Here is a 17,080-nt window from a genome sequence, read left to right as displayed (position 1 = left end):
AATCAAAAGCACTGTTTTTCTCCTCAAATTGCTGTCCCCTCCTACTTTTCTTGTACTGTTTTGTAGCAGTAACCATGGTTACTAGTAAAGGCTCCTTGGAGCTTTAAAAACATGTCAGTTTCACAGCTGGAGGCAAAGTGATCTAGATAAAAGCATAAGAATAAAGCTTACAGTGGTGTTTTGTTTTGTGTTTTCCCGGTTAGAACCGAGTTCTTTCATTAGGGAACACTTTTCCTGAAGTGAAGTGTTCTTTGTTCCCAGCGGAGTAGACAACATTTTCATTTAAATTAACACTAAGTTAGCACCTGGCTCTTTTGTTAGAGTCAGGAAAAAGGCGGTAATGCTACCACTCACCTGGCCTCCACCTGAACCTACCCTCTCTCCGTCCTCTTCTTCTCTTCTCTATTTCCTTACCACCTTCCCTGGGCCAATACTGCGTGACGGTAATCCTGATGTTTGAGGCTCAGAGGGAAAGGTTGTGAAGTTGCAGCTTTGGAGTAATGGGGGGAAGAGGAATACAGGAGGACTAACATTTGGTATAGTGCTTGCCACGATCAAGAAGAAACAAAGGCCAGCTCTTGTCTGAAGGCCAGAATAAGTGATTTCAAGAAGTAAGGCTTGGAGGCAGATACTATTTTAAGGGATGCCACTGTTGAAATGGGAAAGGAAATCTATTTATTGAACATCTAGTATATATTGAATACGTGCATTGGTACTTTCTATTATGTTATGTTCTCTCTTATACTAGGCTGAAAGGACTCTGAGAATTTTAAAATGACTTATAATTGTTTTCTTTGTGATGATTTTCTACTCTGAAACTCTGCCACCTTAGCTTATAGGTATACCATCTTTTTTCTTGGTGTGACCTAGACTTGCTTGTACCCTGTTTTGTTTTGTTTTGTTTTAAATAAAGTTTTGTTAGAATGCAGCTACCGTGCTCATTAGTTTCTGTATAGTCTGTGGCTGCTTTTACAGTCCAAAGGCAGAGTTGAATAGTTGCTACAGAAACCATATAGCTTGCAAAACCTAAATTTTTACTATCTGGATCTGTACAGAAAAGTTTGCTATCCCCTGATCTAGATTGGACTGGATCAGTTCATCCTAGACCACGTATGGGAATGATTATTTTGGGAGGAAAACAAGCATACTCTTAGGTTATATTCCTTGTGGACATTAGAAAAATGGCAAGATGAAAGTGCTGCGCTTACTGAGCCCTTTTATTTTTTTATTTTTTTTTAAAATATATTTTATTGATATTTCACAGAGAGGAAGGGAAAGGGATAGAGAGCCAGAAACATTGATGAGAGAGAAACATCGATCAGCTGCCTCCTGCACACCTCCCACTGAGGATGTGCCCGCAACCAAGGTACATGCCCTTGACCGGAATCGAACCTGGGACCCTTCAGTCCGCAGGCCGACGCTCTATCCACTGAGCCAAACCGGTTTCGGCTTACTGAGCCCTTTTAAATCAAAACTTTAAACCTAAACTGTGAAAGGAAACTTCAAATGTAAACATCGTATTTTTTTACATTACCATTTTCTGTTTTTACATATATACCTGTGTCCATAGTCTCACATGGACTTGCTCTGATTCTGTTACTCATTCGTATACTCACATAAATGTAGAGTTACATAAGTATTTTGACTGCAAGTGAGTGCCAACATCTTTGTTTTACAGATGGCAAAAACTGAGTTTCTAAGAAGTTGTAATATACCTGATGTTACAAAAGCAGGTTAGTGGCAAATCCTGGGAGTAAAACCCTGGTTTTTATGTCTGATTTCCTGCTATCTTGCATAGAGGCATTCAAATATGAAATCTACCCTAATGCCTCGCCCAATATATCTTTAGCTCTAAGTAGGACTTTTAGAAAACTGAAGAAATGCTGAAAAGGAGAAAAGCATTAAATCTAGATTCTAGTTTAACTCTGCTACTGATATCTTTGCAATTTTCTGTAAGTGCACCATTCTTTGATAAACAGAAGTAAGAATTTAGAAGATAGCCCTGATCGGTTTGGCTCAGTGGATAGAGCATCGGGCTACGGACTGAAGGGTCCCAGGTTCGATTCCAGTCAAGGGCATGTACCTTGGTTGCCAGCACATCCCCATTAGGGGGTGTGCAGGAGGCAGCTGATCGATGTTTCTCTCTCATCGATGTTTCTAACTATCTCTTTCCCTTCCTCTCTGTAAAAAAAAATAAAATATATTTTAAAAAAGAAATAAAAAGAATTTAGATGATAGATTAGGCTTGTAAGGATGACTGTGGACTCAGATCCAGATATTTGCTTTATTTCCTGGTAAATGTGTAGTTATTCAAGTAAACATGATAATATATTCACAGCCCTAAGTAATTTGTAAGGGGAACATTGAAGAATCCAGAATCCACATTGCATAAGTAGGTTATATAAATGTGTTTAAATGTTTTTCTTTTGTGAACTGGACAAACTGTAATTTATAATTCATTATAAAAAGGCTTAATGTATGATTTCATAACTTAATGAAAAAAAACTTCCTTAAGAAAATTAGATGTTGCTTAAATAAAAAGACAAAATAAATACACCAGAAATTATAACCATTCTGCTTTCATATTCATGTTAGAGATATTGCCACGACACTCAGGGAAGAGTCATTATTTTCCTTAAATTTAGTATTAGAAAGACCTCTCCCTTTATTGCATCAGAAGATAATCATAGAATTTCTTCTTGCTGGTTCCCCAGGGACCCATTTTAGATAAGAGAAATCCTAAGAGAAGCTTATACAAAAGATCTACATTGTAAATTATAATATGAGCTTACTCTGAAGAGGATTTATAAAACCTTATAAGTTAATATTTACAGAATTGTGTAATTGTTCCTTATTTCCCTCCTTGGTAAATCAGGTTCCTCTACTTTCTTTACTTTTACATTGGAAAAAAGTTTTTAAAGTATAAAAAGTTTTTTGTAAGTTTTAAGTGTTTTAAAGTTTTCTTAGTAATATAAGTAATAAGCAAATACATGTTATAGCTCAACCGACTTAACTAATCATAATTATAATCTTTCAGAAATTTAAGCCATCATAGCAATTCAATATTTCAAATATTTAGTTTTATATTTTTATTGAAAGCCTTCCTCCTGGTGGATTGTTCACCTAAAGAAAATGAAATAGCCCAGCTGGTGTGGCTCAGTGGTTGAGCATTGACTCATGAACCAGGAGGTCACAATTGATTCCCAGTCAGGGCACATGCCCAGGTTGCAAGCTCAATCCCCAGTAGGCATGTGCAGGATGCAGCCAATCAATGAGGATTATCTGCTTTACTCAAAGTCCACTGATTTAAATGTTAATTTCAACTAAAAAATACCTTCCCCTTTGTGAAAGCAAAATTTAAACTGGTGGTTGACCATATATATGGGTACTATGGCTTAGTCAAGTGGACATATGAAATTCACCATCACAGGTACCACGAAAGTGATTAATTTCAGTAGGGACAAAAAGATTCCTCTGCATTTTTATAAATCAGCTATGAAAAAATTGAAATTAGTATAAGAAATATTAACAAGTTAAAATAAGAAAGAAACATGCATGGGCATGGCCAGGAATGTATTCAATATTAGAATCTTATATTTAAATGCAGCATGGAGAAAATTATAGCATATGAACAAGTATTACATAATATATAAATCAGGAAATTTTCAGGGACCAATGAAAATGGAGTTGAACTTAGGAAAACAAGTATTACATAATATGTAAATCAGGAAATTTTCAGGGACCAATGAGAATGGAGTTGAACTTAGGAAAATATTCTTAAAGATTATGAATTTCAACCAAATTTTGAAGAAAATGTACATGCTGCACATATGGATTTGGGAGATAATCTTGATAAGTAGATTACCAAAGGGCCTTAGGAGAGGCTTGGGGAAGGAAAGGCAGGGAAAAACTTGAATATACATTTTATATTTGTTTAGCTAGGCAATTAAAAAAAAAGTCTGCGTTAATTAGGAGGGAAGTGATTAAATAAAAACATTTATTAAAGGTGTTGTTCTGCATGTATAATGGACTAGACTGGCTTCTAAGCCCAAGCACAGCAGATGAGAACCTGGGCAAAGATTTATAAACAGGGAATTGGCAGAACTTTGTGATTTAGTGTTGGAACCAAGAGAGAGATCGTACTAATTTTGCCTAAATTCTGATACTATAAGAATGAGGTTAATTTTGACAGTGACATGGGAATATAGAAGGTGGGCAGGTAGAATATGATGAGTAATGCATACTCAGTAGATATTCCATATGGGGCACTGTATTCTAATATCCAATTGTCCACTTTGAACCATAAAATATGATACCTTCTTATTAAGGAATTTTATTCTACTTGGTATAACTAGCATACTTTCATTGCAAACTTTATAAAACTCAATATTTGAAGAGTCAGACATATCAAATTTCTAGTAAATCATATGTAACCACCAAATGTGTAATTAGTATCTACTATGAAAATGAAAACTGTAGAATTTCAAAATGGGGGGTATTTAATACTATTTTCTGGGAAGGATTTATAGAGGATGTCAGATTTAAGCTCTTGTATATATGATTTTAAACGTATACAAAGTGAGGCCAATGGGGCAAGTGTAGGCTTAGGTATGGCTGAACTAAAAAGTCTTAAAATAAAACTTCGTTAATCTGGATTATTTTATAACTTGTACACAGCCCTTTTACCTGCTCATCTATCTTCTATATATATAAAAAGGCAGTGACCATAATGACCGAAGGCTCGACCGAACACCGGAAGTCGGTCCTGCAGTCAGTGCGGGCACAGCGACCCAGCACTGACTGCTGAGGGGGCTGTGGATCAGGCCCGGAGAGAGGCCTGGAGAGAGAAGCAGGGTCTGATCTGTAGCCTCCGTGGCAGCTGCTGATCAGCCCTTGCCTCTCTCTTTCTCTCCAGGCCTCTGCAGGGGCTGCTGATCAGTCCCCGCTTCTCTGATCAGGCCCAGAGATAGGCCTGGAGATGCTGACTGGCATAGAAACCAACCAATCAGAACCAAATCTGGGTGAAGTGCAAGGAGCCAATGGCTGCCTAGGAGGCGGAGCTTTTGACACTGACTGGCATAGAAACGGACCAATCAGAACCTAATCTGGGTGAACTGCAAAGGCAGAACCTAAGGTGGGGGCTGAGGAGGAGTTTTAAGGCAGTTGGAGGCTAGATCAGGCTGGCAGGGGAGGGCCATTGGGGGCGAGATCAGGCCTGCAGGGAAGGGCAGTTGGGGGCGAGATCAGGCCAGCAGGGGAGGGCAGTTAGGGGCGATCAGGCAGGCAGGGGCAGTTAGGGGAGATCAGGCCAGCAGGGGAGAGCAGTTGGGGGTGAGATCAGGCCAGCAGGGGAGGGCAGTTGGGGGCAAGATCAGGCCAGCAGGGGAGGGCAGTTGGGGGTGAGATCAGGCTGGCTGGGGAGAGCAGTTGGGGGCGAGATCAGGACAGCAGGGGATGGCAGTTAGGGGCAATCAGTCCGGCAGGCAGAGGCAGTTAGGGGTGATCGGGCAGGCAGGCAGAGAGGTTAGGGGCGATCGGGCAGGCAGGCAGAGAGGTTAGGGGCAATCAGGCAGGTAGGCAGGTGAGCGGTTAGGAGCCAGCGGTTAGGAGCCAGATTGCCAGAGGGATGTCCGACTGCCCGTTTTGGCCCAGTCCCCACAGGCCAGGCCGAGGGACCTCACGTGCCAGAGGGACCTTGCTCACTCCGCAGACTCCCTTCAAGCCCCTGCAGTGCCCCAGGTGCGGCCGACTGGGGAAGGACCGTGGGAGGTTAGCTCCAGGGTGTGTCTGGCCCATCTCGCCCCGTCCCGCTCCGCTGGCCACCTTCTAATTAATTTACTTTCAATGTGCATGAATCCATGCACTGGGCCTCTAGTTAATGTATGATTAATCATTTTTAAATAGCCTTAGTCCTGCTATTTAAACTGGAGCCCCGGTGACCTGAAACTGTAGCTTCAGTTAGTCATATAATTTACCTTTCTTTTCTCATTTCCCATTCTCTTCTTTAGACTATCAGTCTCAAAAATCCATGAAAGCATTGGTCACTTCTTGAGGACAGCATTGAGATTATCTATTTCCCATTTGTTATTCTTTATATTGTCATCACACTGTGTATGCCTTTGTTTTCATTACTTTGTTTTGCCTAGAGCCTTAACAGGGCATTAATTGGGATGTTCCTTGGTCCAGAACCACATATTCTTACTATTATCATTGTGTGTTAGCTTATCTCCTCTTGCTTCTTTCAATGATAGTATTGTGTCCAGAGTCTGCTTCTCAAGCCCCATTCTGATTTGTGTTCTCCAAACCGTATTGCCTCTTACTTTTACTGCTCCCATGGTAAATCTCTTTTTTAGATTGTATTTATAACAGTATGTATGGTATGCATAGAACTTGAATTACTGAAAGAAAATTGCATATATATTCAGAACTTTAGTTTTCATCAAGTCAAACTGATTTTCTTTCCAAGTAGTCTTGTTTTCAAGGTTTCAGTACATGTTACCATCTTACAATACAAATAATATCTGCTATTGTTAAGATTTGTCACAAAGTTACTAGAGAATGAAATATTTAAAATATTCATGCAGTTTACATGGTAAACTTTCCATAATTCTGTAACTTCGGTTTACCAAAAATACTGTTTATTTATAATCAGTCAATGAAGCTACATTTTTAACAATGCTGAGAGAAAAGGATTTAACCAGTTAACTGCCACGATATTTTGAATTTAATTAAAAAAGGTCTGCTGCTTGCGTCTATAGATGCTTGTGGCACTCAAATGGTTAATAATTCCTGAACATCTTTTTTTTTTTTTTTTTAAATATGTTTTATTGATATTTTATAGAGAGGAAAGGAGAGGGATAGAAAGCTATAAACATCGATGAGAAAGAAACATCGATCAGCTGCCTCCTGCACACCTCCCACTGGAGATGTGCCCGCAACCAAGGTACATGCCCTTGACCGGAATCGAACCCGGGACCCTTCAGTCCGCAGGCCGACGCTCTATCCACTGAGCCAAACCGGTTTCGGCAATTCCTGAACATCTTAATGCCAGTTCTTTTCCTGACCATTTTATTAATTGGGATTCCTCTGGAGATCATTCTTTGGAAAAGAAATCTTCCTTACTCCACCTTTACCCGAGAGGTCAGAATACAAGTATTCCTTCCTTTGTATGACCTTTAATCTTGCTTAGAAGGGTTATGTCTTTCCCCCTTAATTATTCCTTGTCACTACATCTGTAATTTCAAAAAAAATATCCACTATAATTAAAATTCATGAAGAGCACACTGGGGACTTCAATGTAGCTGTCAGTTATATTAATTACAATTTACTGAATGGTTACTGATAAACGTTTTAAATAAACTAAATTCTTTTCTAGTAGGAAAGTAATAACTAGCAGTGGTTTTTTAATAACTGATTGGAGAGAAACATTGCTTTGTTGTTCCATTTATTTATGTATTCATTGCTATTTTTTGTATGTGTCCTGATCTGAGATCAACCTGCAACCTTGGTGTATTGGGACAACGCTCTAACTAACTGAGCCAGCTGGCCGGGGCTAACTAGTAGTTTCTTGAATAATAGTTCTCTAGGTGACCAAGACAATTTATCTTGAGTAATAAATAAGAAAATAAATAGAATTATTTGAAATATTTGAGTTATGCTCCATAAAACACTATTCTATAATCTCCTTAATTCATTCATTAAAAATTTATTGTCCTTCACCAAAATGTAAATTCTAAAGTATTATTTAGTATGTTAAGCAGTATTATGTATGCCCAACCTAAGAAATGAAATTTAAGAATGTAATGGAAACTCCTTGTGTAAGCCTTTCTCAGCTCATCCCTTTTCATGTCTCTCCCCAAGTGTAAACACTGTACTGAATTTTCTAACTTATTTTTATTTTTTATACTAAGTTTTAATTTCTTTATTGATTAAGGTGTAACATATGTGTCCTTATTCCCCCATTACCCCCCCCATCACCCCCACTCATGCCCTCACCCCCCTGTTGTCTGTGTACATTGGTTAGGCCCATATGCATGCATACAAGTCTTGGGTTGATCTCTCCCCCTTACCCCTCCCCTCCCCTACCTTCCCTCTGAGGTTTGATGGTCTGATCGATGTTTCTCTGTCTCTGGATCTGTTTTTGTTCATCAGTTTATGTTGTTCATTATATTCCACAAATGAGTGAGATCATGTGATACTTATCTTTCTCTGACTGGCTTATTTCACTTAGCATAATGCTCTCCAGGTCCATCCATGTTGTTGCAAATGGTAGGAATTCCTTCTTTTTTAGTACAGCATAGTATTCCATTATGTAGATGTACCACAGTTTTTTAATCCACTCATCTGCTGATGGGCACTTAGGCTGTTTCCAAATCTTAGCTATGGTAAATTGTGCCGCTATGAACATAGGGGTGCATATATCCTTTCTGATTGATGTTTCTAGCTTCTTGGGATATATTCCTAGAAGTGGTATTACTGGGTCAAATGGGAGTTCCATTTTTAGTTTTTTGAGAAAACTCCATACTGTTCTCCACAGTGGCTGCACCAATCTGCATTCCCACCAGCAGTGCATGAGGGTTCCTTTTTCTCCACATCCTCACCAGCACTTGTCGTTTGTTGATTTGTTGATGATAGCCATTCTGACAGGTGTGAGATGGTACCACATTGTTGTTTTGATTTGCATCTCTCGGATGATTAGTGACTTTGAGCATGTTTTCATGTGTCTCTTGGCCTTCCTTCTGTCTTCTTTCGAAAAGATTCTATTTAGGTCCGTTGCCCATTTTTTTATTGGATCATTTATCTTCCTTTTATTGAGTTTTATAAGTTGCCTGTAGATGTTGGAGATTAAACCCTTATCAGTGATAACATTGGCAAATATGTTCTCCCATGCAGTGGGCTTTCTTGTTGTTTTGTTGATGGTTTCTTTTGCTGTGCAAAAGCTTTTTATTTTGATGTAGTCCCATTTGTTTATTTTCTCTTTAGTTTCCATTGCCCTAGGACAGTATCGGTGAAGAAATTGCTTCGGCATATGTCTGAGATTTCTCTGCCTGTGGATTCCTCTAGTATTTTTATGGTTTCCCGTCTTATGTTTAAGTCCTTTATCTATTTTGAGTTTATTTTTGTGTATGGTGTAAGTTGGTGGTCTAGTTTCATTTTTTGCATGTATCTGTCCAATTTTCCCAACACCATTTATTGAAGAGACTGTCTTGACTCCATTGTATGTTCATGCCTCCTTTGTCAAATATTAATTGGGCATAGTGGTTTGGGTTGATTTCTGGATTCTCTATTCTATTCCATTGATCTATATGTCTGTTCTTGTGCCAGTACCAGGCTGTTTTGAGAACAGTGGCTTTGTAATACAGCTTGATATCTGGTATTGAGATCCCACCTACTTTTTTCTTCTTTCTCAGGATTGCTGCAGCTATTCGGGGTCTTTTTTTTATTCCAGATGAATTTTTGGAGAGTTCGTTCTAGGTCTGTGAAGTATGCCGTTGGTATTTTAATGGGGATTGCATTGAATCTATAGATTGCTTTGGGTAGTATGGACATTTTGATGATGTTGATTCTACCAATCCACGAACACGGTATGTTCTTCCATCTGTTTATATCTTCCTCTATCTCTTTTTTCAGTGTCCTGTAGTTTTTTGCATATAGGTCTTTTACCTCTTTAGTTAAGTTTATTCCTAGGTATCTTAATTCTTTTGGTACGATGGTAAATGGGATTGCTTTCTTAGTCTCTCTTTCTGTAAGTTCACTATTGGTGTATAGAAATGCCATAGATTTCTTTTTTTTTTTTAATATATTTTATTAATTTTTTACAGAGAGGAAGAGAGAGGAGAGGGATAGAGAGCTAGAAACATCGATGAGAGAGAAACATCAATCAGCTGCCTCCTGCACACCTCCTACTGGGGATGTGCCCGCAACCAAGGTACGTGCCCTTGACCGGAATCGAACCCGGGACCTTTCAATCCGCAGGCCGACGCTCTATCCACTGAGCCAAACCGGTTTCGGCTGCCATAGATTTCTTGGCGTTAATTTTGTATCCTGCACCTTGCCGAATTCATTTATTAAGTCTAATAATTTTTTGATGGAGTCTTTAGGGTTTTCTATGTACAGTATCATGTCATCTGTGAATAAGGACAGTTTTACTTCTTCTTTTCCAATTTGGATGCCTTTTATTTCTTCTTCTTGTCCCATAGCAATGGCTAGTACTTCCAATACTATGTTAACAGGGGTGGTGAGAGAGGGCATCCCTGTCTTGTTCCTGTTCTTAGGGGAAATGGTTTTAGTTTTTGTCCATTGAGTATGATGCTGGCTGTGGGTTTATTTTATAATAAGTTTTACTATGTATAAATCTGTACCTACATAATATAGTTTATCGATTGCTTATTTTTGAACTTTATAAAAAATGCTATAGCCCTGGCTGGTTTCTCAGTAGTTAGAGCAATACAGGAGGCAACCAGTTGATGTGTCTCTCTCACATGGATGTTTCTCTCTCTCGCTCTGTTTCTCCCCCTCCCTTCCACTCTCTTTAAAAATCAATGGAAAAAACATCCTTGGGTAAGGATTAACAACAACAAAAATGGTATATTGTATATGTTTTCTTAAGATTTACTCTTTTTGTTTTTGTCCTAAGATCTACTTTTAAATTTCTAAAATTCATTTTCATTGCTCTGTAGGACATTGATTTTTATGGCTAGTTATTGAATATACAATGATTTGTACTACTGTTAATCCCTAAAGGGTAAGCAGAGGGTACAAAAAGTAAGGAGAAAATGAAATCAAGTTTATAAAAATTAATTCTGGAAAAGATACTTAGGAAAGTTTGTAAAATGGAGTTGAAATTGTGAACATGTACGGTGATAATAAATCTTAGTATACTAGAACTAACCAAAACCTTGAAGGAAGAAAAGTAGTTTTAGGCCACCCCCCCCACCAAAAAAAAATTTTATAATGCTCTCCCGCAAACTTTGTTATTTGGATTATGATGGCATGAAGTTGGGGGAGGGTGGTAGACCCACTGAGCATAAAAGCCTGTGAGTTCAGTGATTGTGCTGGTGGTGGGGCATGTTGAATTCCTGGTGTCTTGGTAGGGAAGTATTTGTGCTTTATTGGGGTTTATTTTGCAGGACCCTTGACTACCTTTGGGTACTTTTTAAGAGTTTGTTTTGTTTTAAAGGGATTGTGATTGAGCAGGTTCAAAACAATTATTGAAAGTGCGCATTATGATCTTCTACCCTCAACTTTTGCTGGTTTTCTCCTCTTACCTTGACTCATTTTCTCTCTCTTTAAAAATAATTTTTTTTTAATTGATTTCAGAGAGGAAGGGAGAAGGAGAGAGAGAGAGATAGAAACATCAATGATGAAAGAGAATCATTGATCGGCTGCCTCCTGCACGCACCACACTGGGGATCAAGCCTGCAACCCGGGCATGTGCCCTGACTGGGAATTGAACTGTGACCTCCCGGTTCATAAGTCAGCGCTCAACCACTGAGCCACGCTGGCCGGGCTATCTCTCTTTTTTAAATTGATATTCCAGGTTTAATTGTTCCCTTCCTAAAATATTGGATTGTCTTTGTGTTAATTTATTCTCTTCCCTTCTCATTTTTCCTTGGTCATCTCATCTACTCTACTACCAGGGATTCCAAAAACCTTTTTATCCCACTTTTTTTGGAAGTCAGCTGGACTTATCTATTTGGATGTCATATTCATTATTAATGTGTACATAACTGAATTCATTAGCCTCTCCCTCAGACATCTGTTATCGCCTGCAAACTCAGTCTTGTCTAAATGGCATTAATGTCTACTCTACACCATCTCTCATGCCAGGAAACTTGGTGCTTTGCTTGTAGGAGCTTATTTAGAGACTATAATCCTGAAAGTAAACAAAATTTCAGCCAGAAAAATGCCTCATCATAGTTTTGTTTTTAACAGCATATTTAAAGAAACAATCTAAAGTCCTGTACTGCTTACTGCCTTGCTTAAAAACTATGACACATACACACATAGAAATATTTTATAGTCAATACAAGCTATTTGGAGACTATTTAATAACATGAGAAGTTATAACTTTAGTGAAAAAAAGATGTTCTTAAACAATATGTACACTATGGTACCATAATCTGTATTTATAGAATAATAAATATACAAATCTTTGCATTAGTTCTAGATGGAACACTTGTGGGTGATTTTTATTTACCTGAATTTTCTACACTTGTACAGTAAACATGCCTTACTTTTATAATTCATACATGCAGACAATTTGGCCTCTTGTTTTTTTTTTACCCCCAGCTCTCACTGATTTATTCCAGTATCTCATTCGGCCCAACTGTTACTACATAAACCCCACTGCTCACTGTGCTGGGATTAAATGACCACAGCAGCCCTCTTGCCTCCATTGCTCAGCTACCAGAGTGATCTTCCTGAAGATCTTAGCTGGTTGGGTCGCTCCCTTGTTTAACCTTTTCAATTTAAGTAGCTAAATGTTCACCTCCCCAAACCATCAGGAGTAGAGTAAATTTTGAATATTTTTCCTTAGGATTTGGTCTGAAGACCTTTAGCAAACTAGCTTTTAACCAACTCAAGATTTAATATAACATTTTCTTCTAACCCAAACCAGATCACTTTTGACAAGAACACAGATAGTTATGCCAGATTTGGGGGGTGCAGGAAGAGGGGAAGAAAGGGAGAAAGCAAGAGAGAAAATATGAATTGAACTCAGGCATTTGCAAATTTTTGCTCTTTGCTTGTACCTTCTGTTTTATCTCTGCAACTTGTCACACTGCCCTTGCTGGGTGTTTGTTTGTTTGTTTGTTTCTATTCAAGGGACAATTTATCAGTTTTCTTGAGTATTTAGCCAGTAGGAACAAATGCCCACATAATGAAAATCCATTCGTTTTAGTGCCAATTATTATATCAGCAGATCTTATTAGAAGTATTTATTGAAGCATGTCATGCTAATAGTCCCAGAGTGTAATTATACTTGCAGATTTCTCATGCTTTTAGGGAGTTTTTAACATGTTCCAGATGGTTAAGTAGGAAGGAGTAGACATTTTGTACTGTCTTTTCAATTATGATTAAGAATTTGATGTTACTACTTACGTTACCATTATTGCTTTTGTTAGATTAAAACATGAGAGGAATTTAAACAAAATATGTAGATCCTGTGGGTTTTTTGTTTTTTTTAAAAAAAACACATTTCTTCTATTATGGTCAACAATTAACAGGACCTTTTAGATTCTTTTCCTCTGGTAAATTGTTTAATTGCTTTAATTTAAGCATCATTAAAATGAGATAATTGCATGTTAAGTAGCAATTCTTTTATGAAGGTAGTCCCTAATTTATTCATGGAAAGTATTCATGAATGGGGTTTGTTTTAGACTTAAAATTACATGGTGAACCTTCTTGAAAAAACTTACATAAGATTGAAATAGCATAATTTTCCAAACTGTTGAAGGTTCTTTGACCATTTTCCACAAGTTAATATGACCTTAGATTCAAAATCAGTGGACATATACTTCAAATTTTGCCAGTGGTAGTACTGATGACTTTTCATTCATCTATTCATATTCTCTTCTATCCTTAACTGACCATTCAGCTACTTTCATTTGAAAGGTATACAGCGTGTGAACTTGGAATAGAACAGTTAATGGATCATAGGGGTCCAGATCCATAAACCTTGGCTTCATTATGACCTTGTTTTTACCTGTATTTACCAGTTTGCTAACTCATTAGTTGACGAAATATATTGTTTTTCGATAAGAAATAGAATATTCAGTAATTCAATTTAACCACCTGCATATTTTCATAATGTAATTATTGTGAGAAAGAGGACAAATTGGCCTTATCTTTAGGGTAGTGTTGTCTGTCCTTGAAGCTCTCTTCAAGATGTCTTCCATACAAGAAAACGGGCAAAAACATAAAATATATAATGCCATAATTATATTTTTGGTGATGAATAAGGTAGACTATTCCTAAAATTTTTGTTGGGATGAAAGGAGTAGTTTACATTCTATATCATCTAGCAAGACATACTTCCTTATAAATTGCCTTTAAATATCTTTGTTCAGACTTTCCTAACCTTTCTATGAAATTCTTTAAACTCCTTCCCAGCAAGATCAAAGTTAGCCTAAACTAAGACTACTAAACGCATGTCTTTGGGGAGACTCAGTTCATCTTGTTACAATAAACTAGCATTAAATTGTGATTCCTATTTCCAACGATATTGCTAAATTTAATACAGTTTGGTTTGTTGAGCATGTACAACAAATATCATGGTCAAGTTATTATTAATGGTTCAATGTATGGGTCTGTGTGGGCAATTTTAATTTTTATTCTTGTTTGTGTTTAAGTTTTTATATATTCATTTGTCTCAAAAATTTTTATACGAAAGATGTTAAGATGGGATTAATTTTTAAAAGAATGATTCACAGTAGGATTCCATTGAATGAAATATTTTACTTTTACATATAAAGAATAATATTTGCTTTATAAAATTTAGTATATGCAGGACTTTCAGGGGTATCTATATAAGGGTTACATGTGATGAAATTTAGACTGATTAGTGGAAATACCTCTCTGAGTTAGTGGTAAGAGATGATAACAGTATATTTGAAAAGCAATTCTACTTTGGGTTCATGAGACCATCTTTCATTTAATAACCAAGCTAGAATTTTTCCTTTCCCCTTCTTTGCAGTATCCCAGCCTCCTCCTCTTTTACCCATGCATGCCACTTCCATCATGAGGTGGAAAGAGTCGTTACTGTGATTCCCATCATCTTGGAGGCAGGGAGGGTTTACTTACCCACCTGACCCTTTTTTTCTGGTATATGACATTTGAAACACTCTTTGTCTTCTTGAAACATTTAGAAAATTGTAATAACGGCACTCAGTCCTCATCTTTCCTAAGGTTTTCTTTGTCCCTTAATATATATATATCATGTATTTAAAATCTCTTTATTTTTCTCTTAAATCACAGCATCTCAGTGTTTGATTGAACTTGGGCACTGTATATAAATTGAGACTTTATTTGTGTGTGTGTGTTCAGGCACCTTTTTAAGCACAGATCATGACTTTGCATTCCCCATTGGTCTAATTTGTTACCCAGCTGGTGTTGCTCAGTGGTTGAGCATTGACCTATGAACCAGGAGGTCATGGTTTGATTCCTGGTGAGGGCACATGCCCGGCGTTGCCGGCTGAATCCCCGGTTGGGTGGGTGCATGAGGCAGCCAATAAATGATTCGCTCTCATCATTATTATTTCTCTCCCTCTCCCTTCCTCTCTGAAATCAATAAAAATATATTTAAAAAATCATCCTATATAATAAAAGCCTAATAGGTTAAGTGTCCAACTGTTAGTTCAACTGTTCGACCAGTCGCTATGACGTGCACTGACCACTAGGGGTCAGTAGGTTAGCTTGCTGATGGGGTCCAGCCGATCGGGACTGGGCAAGATGGGCCGGACATGCCTTGGAGCCCTCCCACAGTTCCTCCCCGGTCCTAATTGTGCACCAGTGGGGTCCCTCGGCCTGGCCTGCACCCTCTCGCAATCCGGGACCCCTTGGGGGATGTCGGAGAGCCAGTTTCGGCCCGATCCCCACAGGCCAGGCCGAGGGACCCCACTGGTGCCAAACCCGTGCACCGGGCCTCTAGTTATTTATAAGTAGAAAGAATAAACATATAAATACAGCCAGAAAAAAAAAATTAAAGACATATAAATGGGTCTTTCAAAAGATTAAGGGCAGAATGTAATTAGGTATTATGTAAGTAGCAGTCTTAAGTAGGAATATACTGTATATTTAATCACCAGAAAAGACTTTAACTGTAAAGTCAGACTTTTATACGTTGTCTTTGGAAATATTTTTCCATTTGGCCTTAAAGGTTATGTTTTCTTTACCTAGCATGCTGACCTTCATCATCTCTTAAACAATAAAATGACAGTCTAACCTCCCTCTGCTTTTTTTTTTCTTTACCTTTGCTTTAGTTTTTTGCATAATTGTCCTTAAATGAGGTGAGAGTGGAGAGATTCGAGCCATCTCTGGAGAACATCTTTACCCCATTCCCCTGGAAGCTAACCTCAGGAGCACTAACTTGACCCTATCTGTTTTGAGGACTCATTATGAACAAAGAAGTCTCCCAGGTAAGAACTGTAGCTCTGTTTTTAAAGAGCTTCATCTCTACAAAAGTATGGAGAAAATGACTACCTGTTGACGCTTATTTTTATGGAAATACATGATCTGAGAAGCTTCAAGGTTACCATAAAACATGTGCTGACATTTCTAATGGAAAATGTTCAAAAGTTTTAGATTACACTTTATAAACTGCTTCAATGCACATTGAAATTAATATAGGCTTCAGTAAGGGAATGTTATATAAGTACCTGGACTTTATGAAAGAGAAAGGGAGAAAAAAATAAAATAATCTAGTGATTGAAGTCTGGCTTAGTTTTATTATTCTTTAACTCAGTGTTCAGTGAGTGAGTCTGAGAAAGTCTTTATTTTCTTTATGTCACAATGAAAATTTTTATCTTTTCTATTTTCCCTTAACATTTATTAAAAACATTTTAAAACTGCAAAACAATTCCAAGATTGATAAACTGAACACCTCTATATCATTACCCAGTTTCACCAGTTGTAAACATGTGTTACGTTTGCTTTATCTCTTGTTATTTTACTACTTCTACTCCTCCACCACTATTGTGATGATAATGATGAAGAATCATCTGAGGGTAAGTTGTAGACATTTATGATCCTTCACTCCTAAATATTCATTATTTGTCTCCTACTTAACCACAGTATAATAACCACATTCAAGAAACATAACGTTTTTATTATTATATCTAACTAGAGGCCCGGTGCACGAAATTTGTGCATGGGTAGGGTCCCTAGGCCTGGCCAGCAATTAGGGCCAATCTGTGGGGCGACCGGGGGGACAATCGGGGAGCCCCCACTGGCACCCGCCTTGGCTGGCCTGGTGCTGCCCACTCGCTGGCCCCACACCCTGCTGCTGCCACCGCCGGTCGCCTCCCTCTGCAGAGCAACCAGTGGGGCGATCGGTGGCGGGGGGGCCCTGCTCGCACCCACC

General features: G+C 38.1%; 1 protein-coding gene across 5 annotated transcripts in view; it reads left to right on the top strand.

The window, feature by feature from the left end:
* Positions 1 to 17,080, top strand: part of NCOA1 (nuclear receptor coactivator 1) — a 175,322-nt gene that overhangs the window by 63,858 nt on the left and 94,384 nt on the right. For all 5 annotated transcript variants that reach the window (XM_080683458.1, XM_080683456.1, XM_080683460.1 and 2 more), the window contains exon 3: positions 15,981 to 16,136. The gene's annotated coding sequence lies outside the window, so the exon portion shown is untranslated. The remainder of the gene's footprint in view (positions 1 to 15,980; positions 16,137 to 17,080) is intronic.

Source organism: Plecotus auritus, assembly GCF_963455305.1.
Source record: "Plecotus auritus genome assembly, chromosome: 8".
NCBI classification, from domain to species: domain Eukaryota; kingdom Metazoa; phylum Chordata; class Mammalia; order Chiroptera; family Vespertilionidae; genus Plecotus; species Plecotus auritus.
The sequence above is the reverse complement of the archived record's forward strand: the minus strand, read 5'-3'. Positions and strand labels throughout refer to the sequence as shown.